At 37.4% G+C, this 6015-nt stretch overlaps 1 pseudogene; it reads left to right on the top strand.

Annotated features, from left to right (window-relative positions):
* The first annotated feature begins 545 nt into the window (after positions 1–545).
* Positions 546–1417, top strand: LOC101657469 (annotated as a pseudogene).
* The last annotated feature ends 4598 nt before the right edge of the window (positions 1418–6015 follow it).

Raw genomic sequence — 6015 nt, 5'->3', positions numbered from 1 at the left:
CTGCCCCTTCTAACCTTAAATCTATTTTGGGGGCTCTTAAGGGCTTTGTGGCTTTGCTTTGCTCCTGTTGCTGATCTGTTATGTTCCTTTCTTCATTTACCCTTCTGCGGGTTTGTTCAGACCAGACAAACTCACTGCCATATGTCCCAGTTTTATCCTCTGTTGGGGTATGCTCCAGGAAGGGGACAAAATGTCATGAGCTCTTGTTGGCCCTACAGTCCTCTCTGTGCCTTAGCAGCTGCCATGCAGGCATGTCGTTTGCCTGTCTTGGTGTGCTGATATTGGGTCTAGACCATTCCTTTCTCTTTGTCTTTCTTGGTTTGTGTGTTAGTGTGGGAAACAAGTTCATAGACACTCATATGTGTATAAGAGAGAGCTTTATATAGAAAAGCAATTGATTATTGAGAAGACACCTCAGCCCAGGCCAGATCCAGTCCATATGTCTGATATTAGCTGATATGTCCGATACTAATCTTTAAATTCTTCTTTTGACTCATGAAACATATTCAATGATGCTGAATGCATTTCTTCATTCTTTTATTTGCTATCTACCCATTGTCCTTGGGAATCTCATTGTGTTTATTGCAGTCAGGTTGCATGTTCATTTCCACAATCCTATGTACAATTTTATCAACATTTTCTCATTTTTGGAGATCTGGTACACCACAGCCACCATCCCAAAGATGCTCTCAAACCTCATTAGTGAGCAGAAGACTATCTCCTTGATTGGCTGCCTCTTGCAAATATACTTTTTCCATTCACTTGGTAATTCAGAAGGGATCTTATTGACTACCATGGCTATCAGCAGGTACACTGCCATCAGTAACACTCTCAGTTACCGACCCATCATGACATCCACCCCCACCCCTGACACCCACCCATTGGCTATGTGCTCAGCTTTCTGCAGGCTCCTGTATCTTTGGCTTCATTGTGCTGCTTCCAGAGATTGTATGGATTTCCACTCTGCCCTTCTGTGGCCCCAATCAAATCCATCTTTTGTGACTTTGAACCTGTACTGAACTTGGTCTGTACAAACACTTCCATGATTCTGATTGAGGATGTGATCCATGCAATTGCCATAATTTTCACATTCCTGATCATTGCTTTTACTTATATCAGAATCATCACTGTGATAATGAGGATTCCCTCCCTTGTGGGCCATCAGAATGCCTTTTCTACCTGCACAGCACATCCTGGTGTCTTCCTGATGTTCTATGGCAGTGTGTCACTCATGTACCTACGTTTCTCTGCCACTTTCCCAACAAGACTGGATACAGCCATTGCACTGATGTTTGTCATCCTTGCTCCTTTTTTCAATCCTATCATTTATAGCTTGAGAAACAAGGACATGAAGATTGCAATTAAGAAGCTTCTCTGGCCTCAGAAGGTGTCTAATGCATCTGCAAGTTTATGTTAGCTCATAGGGACCTCTCACACTTACACAATGAACCATATCATTCACATAAAACTCATCCATTGTTACAATTGTATTTTGTAACTGCTATTCTAGTTCTTCCTATGTGTAAGAGTACACAATGCTTTCTTTATACATATCCCCTTAGAATGGCAAGGATTATCTGTCTACAGTTACACAGAGGAAGAATACAAAAAACAATGTTTAAGTTATTGCATTTTTTTAAATTATGTTTATTTTTATAATAACTATTAATGATAACTACATTTAAAAAATAATGCTTAAAAGTATAAGGTCTGTAGATTAAGTAAAGGCTCATTTCAGTGCTACTATATACTTGTTTTATAACCTTCAGATGTTAACTAACCTCTCTGTATCCTTTTTCTATCATCTATAATATATGTGCAAACCCAATGTATTTTATTAGAACTGCTTATGATTCTGAAAATTGTGCAACTACTTAAAATAACATATAATAGGACAAGTGTAAAACAAGTGTTCACAATATTTGTCACTAATTAGTAGTATTTTGCTATGCGTGCTTTTAAGTAATTCTATAATAAAGAGTAACATATTAAAAATAAAACCACACACTTAGGAAACCTTAATTATATTTCGAGCCACAATATTGTTGGCTTCATTTTTGTTTCCTATAAAATGTGTGCTTTGTTGTGTTAACACATGTTATATTCTAAAATGCATACTTACCCTTTTGAAATCAGATAATAACATATATAATAACAGATAAATCCATATATTTAAAAATGTTGTCCATCCAAATTTTTATAGGAATAAGTAAATCTAGATCATATTAACTTTTGTACTCATATGTCTACATTGATAAATGTTTAAGGATAGGATATATAGAGTCAACTATACATAAGTTTGTCCAAAGTTATTCATCATAGTTTAATTTTTTACTTTCATACTGTGAAATATCACACATCTAATTCATTTATAGAAAAGAAAAAGCAAAGATGCCCCTGTCTGGCTAGAGCCACTAGAACACTAGTTTTGTCTGCAGGGCATCATTCTATGATCAATAGTGTATATTAAACAAAAGAGGAATCAATACTATGATGAAGGAAAGTAAAACAAAATAAAATAACACCAGAATATCACTAAATACAGATCTTGAATGGGTAAAGGGTTAAAAAGGGTGAGCAAAATGGATTCCAAGAGTTGAAGCATTTCCTCATATATGATTATAGATAATATCTAACTGCAGGATGTACTAAGCTCCCAGATATAGGCCAAAGAGAGAGGGACAGCTAGTCTATGAATTACGTTGATGAAATTCTAGAAAAAGAAGTTGTAGGAAATTATTCAAAGCTTGGAGAAACATATATGAAAAACCCTGGTTCACTGAAAACTCTGGATGGAGGGAATGGGCTAATGAACCCATGAAATTTTCCAAGTCACAGTGGCTCTGTCCTGCAGACTGCATTCATCAAAGGCATTCAAACTAAATCAGAGAAACAAGCTAGAGGAGTGATGGAAAGTAAGGGGCAGGTCTACCCTGTCGTGTAGGCTTGCTTAAAGGAGGCACTGAATTGATGGCAGTAAGGGAGCAGAGTGAGAGAGACAATTTGAACTCTCAGTGAGATTTCTAAAAGTTATATTTATTAGCAAAATTTCACAGCAAGTGAAACATATTAAGAATATAAAATGCAATGGAGATATTGAGAAACAGGTTAAATACTGTTGACTATGAAATTAGTAATTTAGCAGATTATTAAGAGAAAATATCACAGAAGGAGAGAATACTGTACTATATATTAATAGATTCTGTAGATAAAATAAGGAAATTCTAGAAATTCTGGAACAAGAGAAACAAAGTAGATACAGAGAAATTAGCAACAAAAATAAAGAAAAATTCCCTTTAGCTGGAAATTCTTGAGTTACCTTAACAAAAGTGAGCATGTCATGTTATGCAAAAATAATATGACCAATTGAAAATTTTAAATTTGGGGAGAAAAAAATTTAGACAAAGAAAATAGGCCCCAGTGATTGACAAAAAGATTAACTAACAGGGAGAAAGTGTGCATCATTCTATTGTAAGGCTTCATACATATTTCATGTAAAAGAAACTGGTTTAAGCAAATTATTTTGGAAAGCAAAAGAACATTGAGTTTTCAATAGAGCAGTGAATCAAATGTATAGAATACAGAGTAATTAATTCAAGAATAAATTGTTGAAGAAAGGTTGACAGATTAGCTGATCAATAGGAAAGCCAGCAGCTTAACATGCATTACTCAATGTAGAGAGACACACTCACCTTTGTAGGGTGGGAGACAGTGGAATTGTCCTTTCACTTTATATTGACACAAACTCTCCAATGACATCCCTATCAGAAGCTCTATTTTCTTTTAAATAATTTTTAAGATAAGTTTTGTTTTCACATGTAAAGTTTGCTCAGGTATAAAGAGAGCAGAAGGAAGCACTGTGCGTTCCTGCATCACCCTCACTATGTTTGCTAGGTGTGAATCCATGTTACCACCACTGTGTGGATCCATACTGCTGACTCTTCCTCTTATTAGTTTTTTCCCTGACTCTTTCCTTAAACAACGTGATTTCCTTCTTGAGACACAGACAAATCTCACCTAATGCCATGCTCTGAGTACATAAGTGAAATCTCACCAGCCTCCTTTCTAAGGAGCATGCTGGCTCTACTCCTGCCAAGACAGACTTGTTCACTTTACTGGGCGTCCATGATATATGTAACAGCCTACACTAACATCACAATTCAAGGAAAGACATCCTTTTATTTTCAAAGGATTTATTTTCCACTTATTTATTTCTCCTAAATACTCCACTTGTTATCAAGAAATCATCTTTAGTAAGGTTCATTTCCAGTGCTAATTAAAGAAGGAGGGGTCTGTCCATTCTCAGCTTAGATGGCTCACTCTGCTGCCTCACTTATCCGAGAATGTTCAATGGGAAGAGTGGCAGAGGACTAACAACCTTCAGCAGAATCTGCTAGTCTCCTTTGAGCACTGGCTTCACCTGAACCTCTAAGTCTAACAAGAGGAGAGTGCAGGTGGAACCTAATTAAACCCATGAGGGCGGGGGTGATTGTCTACTTATTCTCAGGAGAGGAAACCTCAGCGGAGCTTCCTTTCTTTTCGTCATTTCCCTGTGAAACCTACGGCTATGATGATAACTTCTATCAGGTATAAGGGCCATTCAGGCATGCACAGCCACAGGGAAAGAGACGGCCTCCTCTGGTGTTCAGCGCAGGTAAGTTTGGGTTCTCATGGTCAGGAAGGCAACTCACACTGTGAAGATTCAGTTAATGAACATTTGAGGAGACTTGGATGTTTGCAAAAAACGTGATCTGCCTTTATGAGAAAGTCAATTTCTGAGGATTTAAATTTAGAAATAACAACATGCTACTCAGTGATGCTGGAATTCCCTTTTTGGAGTCATTTCTTAAACTTTCCCTTCCTACATGGCTTGTGCTTGGCTTTTTCTGGTTTTAATTATGCTTGCAATTCGGATCCCAGTATGGTTCCTTAATATAAGCTTGTTTCATTCATATGAAAAGTAAGGGCCAAGAATTTTGAAAGATAAAGACATCATTCTCCAACTGAGCTCACAAGCTAAGAAAGGTGAACAAAAACCAAGAGAGTTGGCATACAACTTGATAAAGGTACACTGGGGAAAAGAAAGCAAGCCATCAAACCTCACTCATGCACATGATACCACAGAAGCAATAGAGAGGGTTTCTGTAGGAATCAAAGTCCGGGATATAAGCTTAAAATAATCCTGAGAGACAAAAGGTAAAAATTAAGAGGCTCTTCCAAGGGAAAGGTTAGTGTTCAACAAGTTAATAACCAATGACTTAGCAGAGTGCCTGTCTGCATTGTAGCATGCGACAGTAACAGACTGAAAATTTTGAAAATGCTGTGCTACCGTTCAGGGAACAGATGTATGCTGGGCATAGAGAAAACTATGTGTTAATAACAATGATGTGTCCTAGGAGGAGTTCACCAACAGAGAAAGGAAAAGACATGAGATTAGTGACCAGAGCATGACCTGAAGTACACATCTGTCTACAGAATTGGTAACAGAGGATGAGTCCATGACTTGCAAAATCACACATATAAAGATATAAAATATAGAAAGGAAAGCTCCCATATGGTTCAAAGATAAACCTGGAGAAATCAATTTCATATGATTCATGGTAGACAACCTTCAAGGAGGAGTAACAAGCAATTTCTGAGGCAATAGTGTTGTTTGCTGTTGTTAGCTGCTGTCAAGTTGGCCCTGACTCAGAGCAACCTGATGCACAACAGAATGAAGCACTGCCCAGCCTTCACCATCCTCTCAGCTGTTGTTTGGTTTCAGCTCATTGTTGTACCCGCTGTATTAATCTGTCTAATTTAGGACCACCTTCTTGTTCACAGACCTTCTACTTTACCAAGTGTGATGTCCTTTTCCCAAGGAAGGATAACATGTCCAAAATCTGTGACATGAAACCTTACCATTCTTGCTTTCAGGGAGCATTCTGTCTGTACATTTTCCAAAACACATTTGTTTGTATTTTTCTCCATCCTGATACTTTCAATAATCTTCACTAGCACCATGATTAAAATGCA

The sequence above is a fragment of the Echinops telfairi genome, unplaced genomic scaffold (assembly GCF_000313985.2).
Source record: "Echinops telfairi isolate 266 unplaced genomic scaffold, ASM31398v2 ScPeMD7_7425;HRSCAF=8463, whole genome shotgun sequence".
Taxonomy (NCBI): domain Eukaryota; kingdom Metazoa; phylum Chordata; class Mammalia; order Afrosoricida; family Tenrecidae; genus Echinops; species Echinops telfairi.
Note: the sequence above shows the minus strand (reverse complement) of the source record. Positions and strands in the feature narration are given on the sequence as shown.